Here is an 18,755-nt window from a genome sequence, read left to right as displayed (position 1 = left end):
ATTTAGAGAATTAGAGATGACGTGAGGAGGATGCAATTGAGATATTCCAATGTCACGGAAAAAGGGCACTTTTTGAATGAGAAAAAACCTACCGACTGTGTAAAGCTCCACTGTTTCTTCAGTTTATTCATTATCGAGACCAAAATGAAAAGAGTTTAGCCAGCTTGTGCACATCACTTTCACAGCCTATGTAGGCTTTACAAAGCCAGCTCTTGTAGCCGGCCGTGATCGTATAGTGGTTAGTACTCTGCGTTGTGGTCGCAGCAACCCCGGTTCGAATCCGGGTCACGGCACTGCAATGTAATTTTAGAAGGGTTGTTTTTTGAATGAGTTAAGACTTACTATGCAAGCTAAGAAACTCAGCAACTCTGCCGTTTGACAAAGTTCCCCACCATATTGTAGGTTAATTACTTACACGAAATGATTCATCTGCTGTTTCAGACGTTTTTACAATTTTTAAGCTCCAGAGCCAAATGAGAAATGCAGTGTCCTCGAACGACCAACATTATGAAGAAATAGTATATGATTCTGAATGTTCACTCATATCTCGCGACCCACCTATGACATGTTAATAACCGCTTTGGGTCCCAAATCATAGTTTAAGAATTCATGTCAGAGGTTCTTGAGTTTATTCATCTCGAGACCCAAATGAAAAATGTACTGTCCTCGAATGATCATAGTTACGAAGAAATAGTATGTGATTACCATTGATTACTGATATCTCGCTACCCACCTCTCACCAGTGTTGCCAACTTAGCGACTTTGTCGCTATATTTAGTGAGTATTCAGAAAAAAGACAAGAATCGACAGAAGAAAGTTCAATTGTAGTTCTAAACATACTTAGGGTGTTTTTTACTCACTTTTTGTCTCTCCCGAGACGTTATTCCTCTCTCCTACAGCGTCAATCACAATTACATCCACTTGGCCAATTATGAAAATGATGTGATGACGTCATTTAGCGACTTCTAGCTACTTTTAGGACCAGCAATAGCTACTTTCCTTCCTGAGGATTTGGCAACACTGCCTCTCACATGCTCAGGCCCACTTTGCGTCCCAAAACGTAGCTTAAGAAACCCTGTTGCTAGACAATTGAAGGTGTCTGTATCGTTTCCAATATTAGTAAAAGACATCTCTTTTGTGATGTGATTTTGCTAGACAGAGATGTGGGTTAAATTAATGAGACTGGTTTGATTCAAATAGGTGTGGGTGTTCACATCTGCAACATATATGACTTTTATGGGTGCTGTGGCTTAGTTGGTTAAAGTGCCTGTCTAGTAAACAGGAGATCCTGAGTTCAAATCTCAGCAGTACCTTTTTATTGTTCACATTGGTGGAGAAGGTCAGAGGGGAGGGCACTCAGGTTTTCTCACCAATGGGTTTAGAGAATTAGAGATGACGTGAGGAGGATGCAATTGAGATATTCCAATGTCACGGAAAAAGGGCACTTTTTGAATGAGAAAAAACCTACCGACTGTGTAAAGCTCCACTGTTTCTTCAGTTTATTCATTATCGAGACCAAAATGAAAAGAGTTTAGCCAGCTTGTGCACATCACTTTCACAGCTTTACAAAGCCAGCTCTTGAAGCCGGCCGTGATCGTATAGTGGTTAGTACTCTGCGTTGTGGTCGCAGCAACCCCGGTTCGAATCCGGGTCAAGGCAATGTAACTTTAGAAGGGTTGTTTTTTGAATGAGTTAATACTTACTATGCAAGCTAAGAAACTCAGCAACTCTGCCGTTTGACAAAGTTCCCCACCATATTGTAGGTTAATTACTTACACGAAATGATTCATCTGCTGTTTCAGACGTTTTTACAATTTTTAAGCTCCAGAGCCAAATGAGAAATGCAGTGTCCTCGAACGACCAACATTATGAAGAAATAGTGTATGATTCTGAATGTTCACTCATATCTCGCGACCCACCTATGACATGTTAATAACCGCTTTGGGTCCCAAATCATAGTTTAAGAATTCATGTCAGAGGTTCTTGAGTTTATTCATCTCGAGACCCAAATGAAAAATGTACTGTCCTCGAATGATCATAGTTACGAAGAAATAGTATGTGATTACCATTGATTACTGATATCTCGCTACCCACCTCTCACCAGTGTTGCCAACTTAGCGACTTTGTCGCTATATTTAGGAGGTATTCAGAAAAAAGACAAGAATCGACAGAAGAAAGTTCAATTGTAGTTCTAAACATACTTAGGGTGTTTTTTACTCACTTTTTGTCTCTCCCGAGACGTTATTCCTCTCTCCTACAGCGTCAATCACAATTACATCCACTTGGCCAATTATGAAAATGATGTGATGACGTCATTTAGCGACTTCTAGCTACTTTTAGGACCAGCAATAGCTACTTTCCTTCCTGAGGATTTGGCAACACTGCCTCTCACATGCTCAGGCCCACTTTGCGTCCCAAAACGTAGCTTAAGAAACCCTGTTGCTAGACAATTGAAGGTGTCTGTATCGTTTCCAATATTAGTAAAAGACATCTCTTTTGTGATGTGATTTTGCTAGACAGAGATGTGGGTTAAATTAATGAGACTGGTTTGATTCAAATAGGTGTGGGTGTTCACATCTGCAACATATATGGCTTTAATGGGTGCTGTGGCTTAGTTGGTTAAAGTGCCTGTCTAGTAAACAGGAGATCCTGAGTTCAAATCTCAGCAGTACCTTTTTATTGTTCACATTGGTGGAGAAGGTCAGAGGGGAGGGCACTCAGGTTTTCTCACCAATGGGTTTAGAGAATTAGAGATGACGTGAGGAGGATGCAATTGAGATATTCCAATGTCACGGAAAAAGGGCACTTTTTGAATGAGAAAAAACCTACCGACTGTGTAAAGCTCCACTGTTTCTTCAGTTTATTCATTATCGAGACCAAAATGAAAAGAGTTTAGCCAGCTTGTGCACATCACTTTCACAGCCTATGTAGGCTTTACAAAGCCAGCTCTTGAAGCCGGCCGTGATCGTATAGTGGTTAGTACTCTGCGTTGTGGTCGCAGCAACCCCGGTTCGAATCCGGGTCACGGCACTGCAATGTAATTTTAGAAGGGTTGTTTTTTGAATGAGTTAAGACTAACTATGCAAGCTAAGAAACTCAGCAACTCTGCCGTTTGACAAAGTTCCCCACCATATTGTAGGTTAATTACTTACACGAAATGATTCATCTGCTGTTTCAGACGTTTTTAAAATTTTTAAGCTCCAGAGCCAAATGAGAAATGCAGTGTCCTCGAACGACCAACATTATGAAGAAATAGTATATGATTCTGAATGTTCACTCATATCTCGCGACCCACCTATGACATGTTAATAACCGCTTTGGGTCCCAAATCATAGTTTAAGAATTCATGTCAGAGGTTCTTGAGTTTATTCATCTCGAGACCCAAATGAAAAATGTACTGTCCTCGAATGATCATAGTTACGAAGAAATAGTATGTGATTAACATTGATTACTGATATCTCGCTACCCACCTCTCACCAGTGTTGCCAACTTAGCGACTTTGTCGCTATATTTAGTGAGTATTCAGAAAAAAGACAAGAATCGACAGAAGAAAGTTCAATTGTAGTTCTAAACATACTTAGGGTGTTTTTTACTCACTTTTTGTCTCTCCCGAGACGTTATTCCTCTCTCCTACAGCGTCAATCACAATTACATCCACTTGGCCAATTATGAAAATTATGTGATGACGTCATTTAGCGACTTCTAGCTACTTTTAGGACCAGCAATAGCTACTTTCCTTCCTGAGGATTTGGCAACACTGCCTCTCACATGCTCAGGCCCACTTTGCGTCCCAAAACGTAGCTTAAGAAACCCTGTTGCTAGACAATTGAAGGTGTCTGTATCGTTTCCAATATTAGTAAAAGACATCTCTTTTGTGATGTGATTTTGCTGGACAGAGATGTGGGTTAAATTAATGAGACTGGTTTGATTCAAATAGGTGTGGGTGTTCACATCTGCAACATATATGACTTTTATGGGTGCTGTGGCTTAGTTGGTTAAAGTACCTGTCTAGTAAACAGGAGATACTGAGTTCAAATCTCAGCAGTACCTTTTTATTGTTCACATTGGTGGAGAAGGTCAGAGGGGAGGGCACTCAGGTTTTCTCACCAATGGGTTTAGAGAATTAGAGATGACGTGAGGAGGATGCAATTGAGATATTCCAATGTCACGGAAAAAGGGCACTTTTTGAATGAGAAAAAACCTACCGACTGTGTAAAGCTCCACTGTTTCTTCAGTTTATTCATTATCGAGACCAAAATGAAAAGAGTTTAGCCAGCTTGTGCACATCACTTTCACAGCCTATGTAGGCTTTACAAAGCCAGATCTTGAAGCCGGCCGTGATCGTATAGTGGTTAGTACTCTGCGTTGTGGTCGCAGCAACCCCGGTTCGAATCCGGGTCACGGCACTGCAATGTAATTTTAGAAGGGTTGTTTTTTGAATGAGTTAAGACTTACTATGCAAGCTAAGAAACTCAGCAACTCTGCCGTTTGACAAAGTTCCCCACCATATTGTAGGTTAATTACTTACACGAAATGATTAATCTGCTGTTTCAGACGTTTTTACAATTTTTAAGCTCCAGAGCCAAATGAGAAATGCAGTGTCCTCGAACGACCAACATTATGAAGAAATAGTGTATGATTCTGAATGTTCACTCATATCTCGCGACCCACCTATGACATGTTAATAACCGCTTTGGGTCCCAAATCATAGTTTAAGAATTCATGTCAGAGGTTCTTGAGTTTATTCATCTCGAGACCCAAATGAAAAATGTACTGTCCTCGAATGATCATAGATACGAAGAAATAGTATGTGATTACCATTGATTACTGATATCTCGCTACCCACCTCTCACCAGTGTTGCCAACTTAGCGACTTTGTCGCTATATTTAGGAGGTATTCAGAAAAAAGACAAGAATCGACAGAAGAAAGTTCAATTGTAGTTCTAAACATACTTAGGGTGTTTTTTACTCACTTTTTGTCTCTCCCGAGACGTTATTCCTCTCTCCTACAGCGTCAATCACAATTACATCCACTTGGCCAATTATGAAAATTATGTGATGACGTCATTTAGCGACTTCTAGCTACTTTTAGGACCAGCAATAGCTACTTTCCTTCCTGAGGATTTGGCAACACTGCCTCTCACATGCTCAGGCCCACTTTGCGTCCCAAAACGTAGCTTAAGAAACCCTGTTGCTAGACAATTGAAGGTGTCTGTATCGTTTCCAATATTAGTAAAAGACATCTCTTTTGTGATGTGATTTTGCTAGACAGAGATGTGGGTTAAATTAATGAGACTGGTTTGATTCAAATAGGTGTGGGTGTTCACATCTGCAACATATATGACTTTTATGGGTGCTGTGGCTTAGTTGGTTAAAGTGCCTGTCTAGTAAACAGGAGATCCTGAGTTCAAATCTCAGCAGTACCTTTTTATTGTTCACATTGGTGGAGAAGGTCAGAGGGGAGGGCACTCAGGTTTTCTCACCAATGGGTTTAGAGAATTAGAGATGACGTGAGGAGGATGCAATTGAGATATTCCAATGTCACGGAAAAAGGGCACTTTTTGAATGAGAAAAAACCTACCGACTGTGTAAAGCTCCACTGTTTCTTCAGTTTATTCATTATCGAGACCAAAATGAAAAGAGTTTAGCCAGCTTGTGCACATCACTTTCACAGCCTATGTAGGCTTTACAACGCCAGCTCTTGTAGCTGGCCGTGATCGTATAGTGGTTAGTACTCTGTGTTGTGGTCGCAGCAACCCCGGTTCGAATCCGTGTCACGGCACTGCAATGTAATTTTAGAAGGGTTGTTTTTTGAATGAGTTAAGACTTACTATGCAAGCTAAGAAACTCAGCAACTCTGCCGTTTGACAAAGTTCCCCACCATATTGTAGGTTAATTACTTACACGAAATGATTCATCTGCTGTTTCAGACGTTTTTACAATTTTTAAGCTCGAGAGCCAAATGAGAAATGTCCTCGAATGACCAACATTATGAAGAAATAGTGTATGATTCTGAATGTTCACTCATATCTCGCGACCCACCTATGACAATTTTTAAGCTCGAGAGCCAAATGAGAAATGTCCTCGAACGACCAACATTATGAAGAAATAGTGTATGATTCTGAATGTTCACTCATATCTCGCGACCCACCTATGACATGTTAATAACCGCTTTGGGTCCCAAATCATAGTTTAAGAATTCATGTCAGAGATTAAAAATGGTAAAAACCTAAGAAAAAGCAGATGAATCAGTTAATGTAAGTAATTAACCTACCATGAGATGGGGACTTTGTCAAATGGAAGAGTTATTGAGTTTCTTAGCTCACACAGGAGGTTTCAACTCATTCAAAATGCAACCCTTTTGAAATGGCAATTCTTTGCCGTGACCCGGATTCAGACCGGGGTTCCTGCGGCCACAACGCAGAGTACTAAACACTATACGATCACAGCGAGCTACCAAATATTGCTTGTAAAGCCTACTCATGCTCTGACAGAGACCTGTAAAAGCTGTCTGAACTCTTCATTTAGCGCTCGAAATGAATCAACTGAAGAACCAGCTGAACTTGAGACAGTTGGTACGTTGCAATTCTTTGAAAAACTTCCCTTTTTCCGTGAAATTGGAATATCTCAATTGCATCCTCCTCACATCTTTTATCCTCTCATCACTCCAAATTCTCAAGACTCATTGGTTGAGAAAAGCAGAACACTCTCCACCAATGTGTTCAATGACATGTTTGAAAAGGCTCTGCTGAGATTCGAACTCAGGATCTCCTGTTTACTAGACAGGCGCTTTAACCAACTAAGCCACAGCGCCTGCAGATGCCAAGTATGTTGCAGGTAAGAAACCGCCACACGTATTTATATCAAACATGTCTCATTCATTTAACCCATATCTCTGTCTTGCAAAATCACGTCACAAAACAGATGTTATTTACTAATATTGGAATCGATATGGACTCCTTCAATTGTCTAGCAACAGGGTTTCTTAAGCTATGTTTTGGGACCCAAAGTGGGCCTGAGTATGTGAGAGGTGGGCAGCGCGATATCATTAAACATTTTGAGTCACAAGCTATTTCTTCTTAATTTCGGTCATCCGAGGACAGTACATTTTTCATTTGGGTCTCGAACTGAATAAACTCAAGATACTCTGACATGGATTCTTAAACTATGGTTTGGGACCCAAAGTGGGAATATCGCGAGATATGAGTAAACATTCAGAATCATACACAATTTCTTCATCATTTTGGTTGTTTCGGGGAAACTACATTTTTCAGTTGGATCTCGAGATTAAAAGTTGTAAAAACCTAAGAAAAAGCAGATGAATCAGTTAATGTAAGTAATTAACCTACCATGAGATGGGGACTTTGTCAAATGGAAGAGTTATTGAGTTTCTTAGCTCACACAGGAGGTTTCAACTCATTCAAAATACAACCCTTTTGAAATGGCAATTCTTTGCCGTGACCCGGATTCAGACCGGGGTTCCTGCGGCCACAACGCAGAGTACTAAACACTATACGATCACAGCGAGCTACCAAATATTGCTTGTAAAGCCTACTCATGCTCTGACAGAGAACTGTAAAAGCTGGCTGAACTCTTCATTTAGCGCTCGAAATGAATCAACTGAAGAACCAGCTGAACTTGAGACAGTTGGTACGTTGCAATTCTTTGAAAAACTTCCCTTTTTCCGTGAAATTGGAATATCTCAATTGCATCCTCCTCACATCTTTTATCCTCTCATCACTCCAAATTCTCAAGACTCATTGGTTGAGAAAAGCAGAACACTCTCCACCAATGTGTTCAATGACATGTTTGAAAAGGCTCTGCTGAGATTCGAACTGTTTACTAGACAGGCGCTTTAACCAACTAAGCCACAGCGCCTGCAGATGCCAAGTATGTTGCAGGTAAGAAACCGCCACACGTATTTATATCAAACATGTCTCATTCATTTAACCCATATCTCTGTCTTGCAAAATCACGTCACAAAACAGATGTTATTTACTAATATTGGAATCGATATGGACTCCTTCAATTGTCTAGCAACAGGGTTTCTTAAGCTATGTTTTGAGACCCAAAGTGGGCCTGAGTATGTGAGAGGTGGGCAGCGCGATATCATTAAACATTTTGAGTCACAAGCTATTTCTTCTTAATTTCGGTCATCCGAGGACAGTACATTTTTCATTTGGGTCTCGAACTGAATAAACTCAAGATACTCTGACATGGATTCTTAAACTATGGTTTGGGACCCAAAGTGGGAATATCGCGAGATATGAGTAAACATTCAGAATCATACACAATTTCTTCATCATTTTGGTCGTTTCGGGGAAACTACATTTTTCAGTTGGATCTCGAGATTAAAAATTGTAAAAACCTAAGAAAAAGCAGATGAATCAGTTAATGTAAGTAATTAACCTACCATGAGATGGAGACTTTGTCAAATGGAAGAGTTATTGAGTTTCTTAGCTCACACAGGAGGTTTCAACTCATTCAAAATACAACCCTTTTGAAATGGCAATTCTTTGCCGTGACCCGGATTCAGACCGGGATTCCTGCGGCCACAACGCAGAGTACTAAACACTATACGATCACAGCGAGCTACCAAAGATTGCTTGTAAAGCTTACTCATGCTCTGACAGAGAGCTGTACAAGCTGGCTGAACTCTTCATTTAGCGCTCAAAATGAATCAACTGAAGAACCAGCTGAACTTGAGACGGTTAGTACGTTGTAATTCTGTGAAAAAGGTCCCTTTTTCCGTGAAATTGGAATATCTCAATTGCATCCTCCTCACATCACTCCAAATTCTCAAGACTCATTGGTTGAGAAAAGCAGAACAGTCTCCACTCTGACCTTTCCACCAATGACATGTTTGAAAAGGATCTGCTGAGATTCGAACTCAGGATCTCCTGTTTAATAGACAGGAGCTTTAACCAACTAAGCCACAGCGCCTGCAGCTGCCAAGTATGTTCCAGGTAAGAACACCGCCACACGTATTTATATCAAACATGTCTCATTCATTTAACCCATATCTCTGTCTTGCAAAATCACGTCACAAAACAGATGTTATTTACTAATATTGGAATCGATATGGACTCCTTCAATTGTCTAGCAACAGGGTTTCTTAAGCTATGTTTTGGGACCCAAAGTGGGCCTGAGTATGTGAGAGGTGGGCAGCGCGATATCATTAAACATTTTGAGTCACAAGCTATTTCTTCTTAATTTCGGTCATCCGAGGACAGTACATTTTTCATTTGGGTCTCGAACTGAATAAACTCAAGATACTCTGACATGGATTCTTAAACTATGGTTTGGGACCCAAAGTGGGAATATCGCGAGATATGAGTAAACATTCAGAATCATACACAATTTCTTCATCATTTTGGTTGTTTCGGGGAAACTACATTTTTCCGTTGGATCTCGAGATTAAAAGTTGTAAAAACCTAAGAAAAAGCAGATGAATCAGTTAATGTAAGTAATTAACCTACCATGAGATGGGGACTTTGTCAAATGGAAGAGTTATTGAGTTTCTTAGCTCACACAGGAGGTTTCAACTCATTCAAAATACAACCCTTTTGAAATGGCAATTCTTTGCCGTGACCCGGATTCAGACCGGGGTTCCTGCGGCCACAACGCAGAGTACTAAACACTATACGATCACAGCGAGCTACCAAATATTGCTTGTAAAGCCTACTCATGCTCTGACAGAGACCTGTAAAAGCTGGCTGAACTCTTCATTTAGCGCTCGAAATGAATCAACTGAAGAACCAGCTGAACTTGAGACAGTTGGTACGTTGCAATTCTTTGAAAAACTTCCCTTTTTCCGTGAAATTGGAATATCTCAATTGCATCCTCCTCACATCTTTTATCCTCTCATCACTCCAAATTCTCAAGACTCATTGGTTGAGAAAAGCAGAACACTCTCCACCAATGTGTTCAATGACATGTTTGAAAAGGCTCTGCTGAGATTCGAACTGTTTACTAGACAGGCGCTTTAACCAACTAAGCCACAGCGCCTGCAGATGCCAAGTATGTTGCAGGTAAGAAACCGCCACACGTATTTATATCAAACATGTCTCATTCATTTAACCCATATCTCTGTCTTGCAAAATCACGTCACAAAACAGATGTTATTTACTAATATTGGAATCGATATGGACTCCTTCAATTGTCTAGCAACAGGGTTTCTTAAGCTATGTTTTGAGACCCAAAGTGGGCCTGAGTATGTGAGAGGTGGGCAGCGCGATATCATTAAACATTTTGAGTCACAAGCTATTTCTTCTTAATTTCGGTCATCCGAGGACAGTACATTTTTCACTTGGGTCTCGAACTGAATAAACTCAAGATACTCTGACATGGATTCTTAAACTATGGTTTGGGACCCAAAGTGGGAATATCGCGAGATATGAGTAAACATTCAGAATCATACACAATTTCTTCATCATTTTGGTCGTTTCGGGGAAACTACATTTTTCAGTTGGATCTCGAGATTAAAAATTGTAAAAACCTAAGAAAAAGCAGATGAATCAGTTAATGTAAGTAATTAACCTACCATGAGATGGAGACTTTGTCAAATGGAAGAGTTATTGAGTTTCTTAGCTCACACAGGAGGTTTCAACTCATTCAAAATACAACCCTTTTGAAATGGCAATTCTTTGCCGTGACCCGGATTCAGACCGGGATTCCTGCGGCCACAACGCAGAGTACTAAACACTATACGATCACAGCGAGCTACCAAAGATTGCTTGTAAAGCTTACTCATGCTCTGACAGAGACCTGTACAAGCTGGCTGAACTCTTCATTTAGCGCTCAAAATGAATCAACTGAAGAACCAGCTGAACTTGAGACGGTTAGTACGTTGTAATTCTGTGAAAAAGGTCCCTTTTTCCGTGAAATTGGAATATCTCAATTGCATCCTCCTCACATCACTCCAAATTCTCAAGACTCATTGGTTGAGAAAAGCAGAACAGTCTCCACTCTGACCTTTCCACCAATGACATGTTTGAAAAGGATCTGCTGAGATTCGAACTCAGGATGTCCTGTTTACTAGACAGGCGCTTTAACCAACTAAGCCACAGCGCCTGCATACTGCAAGTATGTTGCAGGTAAGAACACCGCCACACGTATTTATATCAAACATGTCTCATTCATTTAACCCATATCTCTGTCTTGCAAAATCACGTCACAAAACAGATGTTATTTACTAATATTGGAATCGATATGGACTCCTTCAATTGTCTAGCAACAGGGTTTCTTAAGCTATGTTTTGGGACCCAAAGTGGGCCTGAGTATGTGAGAGGTGGGCAGCGCGATATCAGTAAACATTTTGAGTCACAAGCTATCTCTTCTTAATTTCGGTCATCCGAGGACAGTACATTTTTCATTTGGGTCTCGAACTGAATAAACTCAAGATACTCTGACATGGATTCTTAAACTATGGTTTGGGACCCAAAGTGGGAATATCGCGAGATATGAGTAAACATTCAGAATCATACACGATTTCTTCATCATCTTGGTCGTTTCGGGGAAACTACATTTCTCAGTTGGATCTCGAGATTAAAAATGGTAAAAACCTAAGAAAAAGCAGATGAATCAGTTAATGTAAGTAATTAACCTAGCATGAGATGGGGACTTTGTCAAATGGAAGAGTTATTGAGTTTCTTAGCTCACACAAGAGGTTTCAACTCATTCAAAATACAACCCTTTTGAAATGGCAATTCTTTGTCGTGACCCGGATTCAGACCGGGGTTCCTGTGGCCACAACGCAGAGTACTAAACACTATACGATCACAGCGAGCTACCAAAGATTGCTTGTAAAGCCTACTCATGCTCTGACAGAGACCTGTACAAGCTGGCTGAAATCTTCATTTAGCGCTCAAAATGATTCAACTGAAGAACCAGTTGAAGTTGAGACAGTTGGTACGTTGTAATTCTTTGAAAAAGTTCCCTTTTTCCGATTAATTGGAATATCTCAATTGCATCCTCCTCACATATTTTCTCCTCTCTCCAAATTCTCAAGACTCATTGGTTGAGAAAAGCAGAACACTCTCCACCAATGTGTTCAATGACATGTTTGAAAAGGCTCTGCTGAGATTCGAACTCAGGATCTCCTGTTTACTAGACAGGCGCTTTAACCAACTAAGCCACAGCGCCTGCAGCTGCAAATTATGCTGCAGGTAAGAACACCGCCACACGTATTTATATCAAACATGTCTCATTCATTTAACCCATATCTCTGTCTTGCAAAATCACGTCACAAAACAGATGTTATTTACTAATATTGGAATCGATATGGACTCCTTCAATTGTCTAGCAACAGGGTTTCTTAAGCTATGTTTTGGGACCCAAAGTGGGCCTGAGTATGTGAGAGGTGGGCAGCGCGATATCAGTAAACATTTTGAGTCACAAGCTATCTCTTCTTAATTTCGGTCATCCGAGGACAGTACATTTTTCATTTGGGTCTCGAACTGAATAAACTCAAGATACTCTGACATGGATTCTTAAACTATGGTTTGGGACCCAAAGTGGGAATATCGCGAGATATGAGTAAACATTCAGAATCATACACGATTTCTTCATCATCTTGGTCGTTTCGGGGAAACTACATTTCTCAGTTGGATCTCGAGATTAAAAATGGTAAAAACCTAAGAAAAAGCAGATGAATCAGTTAATGTAAGTAATTAACCTAGCATGAGATGGGGACTTTGTCAAATGGAAGAGTTATTGAGTTTCTTAGCTCACACAAGAGGTTTCAACTCATTCAAAATACAACCCTTTTGAAATGGCAATTCTTTGTCGTGACCCGGATTCAGACCGGGGTTCCTGTGGCCACAACGCAGAGTACTAAACACTATACGATCACAGCGAGCTACCAAAGATTGCTTGTAAAGCCTACTCATGCTCTGACAGAGACCTGTACAAGCTGGCTGAAATCTTCATTTAGCGCTCAAAATGATTCAACTGAAGAACCAGTTGAAGTTGAGACAGTTGGTACGTTGTAATTCTTTGAAAAAGTTCCCTTTTTCCGATTAATTGGAATATCTCAATTGCATCCTCCTCACATATTTTCTCCTCTCTCCAAATTCTCAAGACTCATTGGTTGAGAAAAGCAGAACACTCTCCACCAATGTGTTCAATGACATGTTTGAAAAGGCTCTGCTGAGATTCGAACTCAGGATCTCCTGTTTACTAGACAGGCGCTTTAACCAACTAAGCCACAGCGCCTGCAGCTGCAAATTATGCTGCAGGTAAGAACACCGCCACACGTATTTATATCAAACATGTCTCATTCATTTAACCCATATCTCTGTCTTGCAAAATCACGTCACAAAACAGATGTTATTTACTAATATTGGAATCGATATGGACTCCTTCAATTGTCTAGCAACAGGGTTTCTTAAGCTATGTTTTGGGACCCAAAGTGGGCCTGAGTATGTGAGAGGTGGGCAGCGCGATATCAGTAAGCATTTTGAGTCACAAGCTATTTCTTCTTAATTTCGGTCATCCGAGGACAGTACATTTTTCATTTGGGTCTCGAACTGAATAACCTCAAGATACTCTGACATGGATTCTTAAACTATGGTTTGGGACCCAAAGTGGGAATATCGCGAGATATGAGTAAACATTCAGAATCATACACGATTTCTTCATCATTTTGGTCGTTTCGGGGAAACTACATTTCTCAGTTGGATCTCGAGATTAAAAGTTGTAAAAACCTAAGAAAAAGCAGATGAATCAGTTAATGTAAGTAATTAACCTACCATGAGATGGGGACTTTGTCAAATGGAAGAGTTATTGAGTTTCTTAGCTCACACAGGAGGTTTCAACTCATTCAAAATACAACCCTTTTGAAATGGCAATTCTTTGCCGTGACCCGGATTCAGACCGGGGTTCCTGCGGCCACAACGCAGAGTACTAAACACTATACTATCACAGCGAGCTACCAAAGATTGCTTGTAAAGCCTACTCATGTTCTGACAGAGACCTGTACAAGCTGGCTGAACTCATCATTTAGCGCTCGAAATGAATCAACTGAAGAACCAGCTGAACTTGAGACAGTTGGTACGTTGCAATTCTTTGAAAAACTTCCCTTTTTCCGTGAAATTGGAATATCTCCATTGCATCCTCCTCACATCTTTTCTCCTCTCATCACTCCAAATTCTCAAGACTCATTGGTTGAGAAAAGCAGAACACTCTCCACCAATGTGTTCAACGACATGTTTGAAAAGGCTCTGCTGAGATTCGAACTCAGGATCTCCTGTTTACTAGACAGGCGCTTTAACCAACTAAGCCACGGCGCCTGCAGCTGCCAAGTATGCTGCAGGTAAGAACACCGCCACACGTATTTATATCAAACATGTCTCATTCATTTAACCCATATCTCTGTCTTGCAAAATCACGTCACAAAACAGATGTTATTTACTAATATTGGAATCGATATGGACTCCTTCAATTGTCTAGCAACAGGGTTTCTTAAGCTATGTTTTGGGACCCAAAGTGGGCCTGAGTATGTGAGAGGTGGGCAGCGCGATATCAGTAAACATTTTGAGTCACAAGCTATCTCTTCTTAATTTCGGTCATCCGAGGACAGTACATTTTTCATTTGGGTCTCGAACTGAATAAACTCAAGATACTCTGACATGGATTCTTAAACTATGGTTTGGGACCCAAAGTGGGAATATCGCGAGATATGAGTAAACATTCAGAATCATACACGATTTCTTCATCATCTTGGTCGTTTCGGGGAAACTACATTTCTCAGTTGGATCTCGAGATTAAAAATGGTAAAAACCTAAGAAAAAGCAGATGAATCAGTTAATGTAAGTAATTAACCTAGCATGAGATGGGGACTTTGTCAAATGGAAGAGTTATTGAGTTTCTTAGCTCACACAAGAGGTTTCAACTCATTCAAAATACAACCCTTTTGAAATGGCAATTCTTTGTCGTGACCCGGATTCAGACCGGGGTTCCTGTGGCCACAACGCAGAGTACTAAACACTATACGATCACAGCGAGCTACCAAAGATTGCTTGTAAAGCCTACTCATGCTCTGACAGAGACCTGTACAAGCTGGCTGAAATCTTCATTTAGCGCTCAAAATGATTCAACTGAAGAACCAGTTGAAGTTGAGACAGTTGGTACGTTGTAATTCTTTGAAAAAGTTCCCTTTTTCCGATTAATTGGAATATCTCAATTGCATCCTCCTCACATATTTTCTCCTCTCTCCAAATTCTCAAGACTCATTGGTTGAGAAAAGCAGAACACTCTCCACCAATGTGTTCAATGACATGTTTGAAAAGGCTCTGCTGAGATTCGAACTCAGGATCTCCTGTTTACTAGACAGGCGCTTTAAGCAACTAAGCCACAGCGCCTGCAGCTGCAAATTATGCTGCAGGTAAGAACACCGCCACACGTATTTATATCAAACATGTCTCATTCATTTAACCCATATCTCTGTCTTGCAAAATCACGTCACAAAACAGATGTTATTTACTAATATTGGAATCGATATGGACTCCTTCAATTGTCTAGCAACAGGGTTTCTTAAGCTATGTTTTGGGACCCAAAGTGGGCCTGAGTATGTGAGAGGTGGGCAGCGCGATATCAGTAAGCATTTTGAGTCACAAGCTATTTCTTCTTAATTTCGGTCATCCGAGGACAGTACATTTTTCATTTGGGTCTCGAACTGAATAACCTCAAGATACTCTGACATGGATTCTTAAACTATGGTTTGGGACCCAAAGTGGGAATATCGCGAGATATGAGTAAACATTCAGAATCATACACGATTTCTTCATCATTTTGGTCGTTTCGGGGAAACTACATTTCTCAGTTGGATCTCGAGATTAAAAGTTGTAAAAACCTAAGAAAAAGCAGATGAATCAGTTAATGTAAGTAATTAACCTACCATGAGATGGGGACTTTGTCAAATGGAAGAGTTATTGAGTTTCTTAGCTCACACAGGAGGTTTCAACTCATTCAAAATACAACCCTTTTGAAATGGCAATTCTTTGCCGTGACCCGGATTCAGACCGGGGTTCCTGCGGCCACAACTATACGATCACAGCGAGCTACCAAAGATTGCTTGTAAAGCCTACTCATGCTCTGACAGAGACCTGTACAAGCTGGCTGAACTCTTCATTTAGCACTCGAAATGAATCAACTGAAGTACCAGCTGAACTTGAGACAGTTGGTACGTTGTAATTCTTTGAAAAAGTTCCCTTTTTCCGCTTTAACCAACTAAGCCACAGCGCCTGCAGCTGCAAATTATGCTGCAGGTAAGAACACCGCCACACGTATTTATATCAAACATGTCTCATTCATTTAACCCATATCTCTGTCTTGCAAAATCACGTCACAAAACAGATGTTATTTACTAATATTGGAATCGATATGGACTCCTTCAATTGTCTAGCAACAGGGTTTCTTAAGCTATGTTTTGGGACCCAAAGTGGGCCTGAGTATGTGAGAGGTGGGCAGCGCGATATCAGTAAGCATTTTGAGTCACAAGCTATTTCTTCTTAATTTCGGTCATCCGAGGACAGTACATTTTTCATTTGGGTCTCGAACTGAATAACCTCAAGATACTCTGACATGGATTCTTAAACTATGGTTTGGGACCCAAAGTGGGAATATCGCGAGATATGAGTAAACATTCAGAATCATACACGATTTCTTCATCATTTTGGTCGTTTCGGGGAAACTACATTTCTCAGTTGGATCTCGAGATTAAAAGTTGTAAAAACCTAAGAAAAAGCAGATGAATCAGTTAATGTAAGTAATTAACCTACCATGAGATGGGGACTTTGTCAAATGGAAGAGTTATTGAGTTTCTTAGCTCACACAGGAGGTTTCAACTCATTCAAAATACAACCCTTTTGAAATGGCAATTCTTTGCCGTGACCCGGATTCAGACCGGGGTTCCTGCGGCCACAACTATACGATCACAGCGAGCTACCAAAGATTGCTTGTAAAGCCTACTCATGCTCTGACAGAGACCTGTACAAGCTGGCTGAACTCTTCATTTAGCACTCGAAATGAATCAACTGAAGTACCAGCTGAACTTGAGACAGTTGGTACGTTGTAATTCTTTGAAAAAGTTCCCTTTTTCCGCTTTAACCAACTAAGCCACAGCGCCTGCAGCTGCAAATTATGCTGCAGGTAAGAACACCGCCACACGTATTTATATCAAACATGTCTCATTCATTTAACCCATATCTCTGTCTTGCAAAATCACGTCACAAAACAGATGTTATTTACTAATATTGGAATCGATATGGACTCCTTCAATTGTCTAGCAACAGGGTTTCTTAAGCTATGTTTTGGGACCCAAAGTGGGCCTGAGTATGTGAGAGGTGGGCAGCGCGATATCAGTAAGCATTTTGAGTCACAAGCTATTTCTTCTTAATTTCGGTCATCCGAGGACAGTACATTTTTCATTTGGGTCTCGAACTGAATAACCTCAAGATACTCTGACATGGATTCTTAAACTATGGTTTGGGACCCAAAGTGGGAATATCGCGAGATATGAGTAAACATTCAGAATCATACACGATTTCTTCATCATTTTGGTCGTTTCGGGGAAACTACATTTCTCAGTTGGATCTCGAGATTAAAAGTTGTAAAAACCTAAGAAAAAGCAGATGAATCAGTTAATGTAAGTAATTAACCTACCATGAGATGGGGACTTTGTCAAATGGAAGAGTTATTGAGTTTCTTAGCTCACACAGGAGGTTTCAACTCATTCAAAATACAACCCTTTTGAAATGGCAATTCTTTGCCGTGACCCGGATTCAGACCGGGGTTCCTGCGGCCACAACGCAGAGTACTAAACACTATACTATCACAGCGAGCTACCAAAGATTGCTTGTAAAGCCTACTCATGTTCTGACAGAGACCTGTACAAGCTGGCTGAACTCATCATTTAGCGCTCGAAATGAATCAACTGAAGAACCAGCTGAACTTGAGACAGTTGGTACGTTGCAATTCTTTGAAAAACTTCCCTTTTTCCGTGAAATTGGAATATCTCCATTGCATCCTCCTCACATCTTTTCTCCTCTCATCACTCCAAATTCTCAAGACTCATTGGTTGAGAAAAGCAGAACACTCTCCACCAATGTGTTCAACGACATGTTTGAAAAGGCTCTGCTGAGATTCGAACTCAGGATGTCCTGTTTACTAGACAGGCGCTTTAACCAACTAAGCCACAGCGCCTGCATACTGCAAGTATGTTGCAGGTAAGAACACCGCCACACGTATTTATATCAAACATGTCTCATTCATTTAACCCATATCTCTGTCTTGCAAAATCACGTCACAAAACAGATGTTATTTACTAATATTGGAATCGATATGGACTCCTTCAATTGTCTAGCAACAGGGTTTCTTAAGCTATGTTTTGGGACCCAAAGTGGGCCTGAGTATGTGAGAGGTGGGCAGCGCGATATCAGTAAACATTTTGAGTCACAAGCTATCTCTTCTTAATTTCGGTCATCCGAGGACAGTACATTTTTCATTTGGGTCTCGAACTGAATAAACTCAAGATACTCTGACATGGATTCTTAAACTATGGTTTGGGACCCAAAGTGGGAATATCGCGAGATATGAGTAAACATTCAGAATCATACACGATTTCTTCATCATCTTGGTCGTTTCGGGGAAACTACATTTCTCAGTTGGATCTCGAGATTAAAAATGGTAAAAACCTAAGAAAAAGCAGATGAATCAGTTAATGTAAGTAATTAACCTAGCATGAGATGGGGACT

General features: G+C 40.5%; 7 non-coding genes across 7 annotated transcripts; 6 read left to right on the top strand and 1 right to left on the bottom strand.

Annotated features, from left to right (window-relative positions):
- The first annotated feature begins 221 nt into the window (after positions 1 to 221).
- On the top strand, positions 222 to 293 carry trnah-gug (transfer RNA histidin (anticodon GUG)). Its single transcript has one exon. It is a non-coding gene; the product is annotated as a tRNA-His (tRNA).
- A 946-nt stretch (positions 294 to 1,239) lies between these two features.
- Positions 1,240 to 1,313, top strand: trnat-agu (transfer RNA threonine (anticodon AGU)). Its single transcript has one exon. It is a non-coding gene; the product is annotated as a tRNA-Thr (tRNA).
- A 1,287-nt stretch (positions 1,314 to 2,600) lies between these two features.
- Positions 2,601 to 2,674, top strand: trnat-agu (transfer RNA threonine (anticodon AGU)). Its single transcript has one exon. It is a non-coding gene; the product is annotated as a tRNA-Thr (tRNA).
- A 284-nt stretch (positions 2,675 to 2,958) lies between these two features.
- trnah-gug (transfer RNA histidin (anticodon GUG)) lies at positions 2,959 to 3,030 on the top strand. The gene has a single exon. It is a non-coding gene; the product is annotated as a tRNA-His (tRNA).
- A 1,304-nt stretch (positions 3,031 to 4,334) lies between these two features.
- trnah-gug (transfer RNA histidin (anticodon GUG)) lies at positions 4,335 to 4,406 on the top strand. Its single transcript has one exon. It is a non-coding gene; the product is annotated as a tRNA-His (tRNA).
- A 946-nt stretch (positions 4,407 to 5,352) lies between these two features.
- On the top strand, positions 5,353 to 5,426 carry trnat-agu (transfer RNA threonine (anticodon AGU)). Its single transcript has one exon. It is a non-coding gene; the product is annotated as a tRNA-Thr (tRNA).
- Positions 5,427 to 8,869: 3,443 nt separating this feature from the next.
- trnan-auu (transfer RNA asparagine (anticodon AUU)) lies at positions 8,870 to 8,940 on the bottom strand. The gene has a single exon. It is a non-coding gene; the product is annotated as a tRNA-Asn (tRNA).
- Between the last annotated feature and the right edge of the window lie 9,815 nt (positions 8,941 to 18,755).

This window comes from Oncorhynchus mykiss, chromosome 16 (genome assembly GCF_057628025.1).
Source record: "Oncorhynchus mykiss isolate SJ-2025 chromosome 16, ASM5762802v1, whole genome shotgun sequence".
NCBI lineage: Eukaryota > Metazoa > Chordata > Actinopteri > Salmoniformes > Salmonidae > Oncorhynchus > Oncorhynchus mykiss.
Note: the sequence above shows the minus strand (reverse complement) of the source record. Positions and strands in the feature narration are given on the sequence as shown.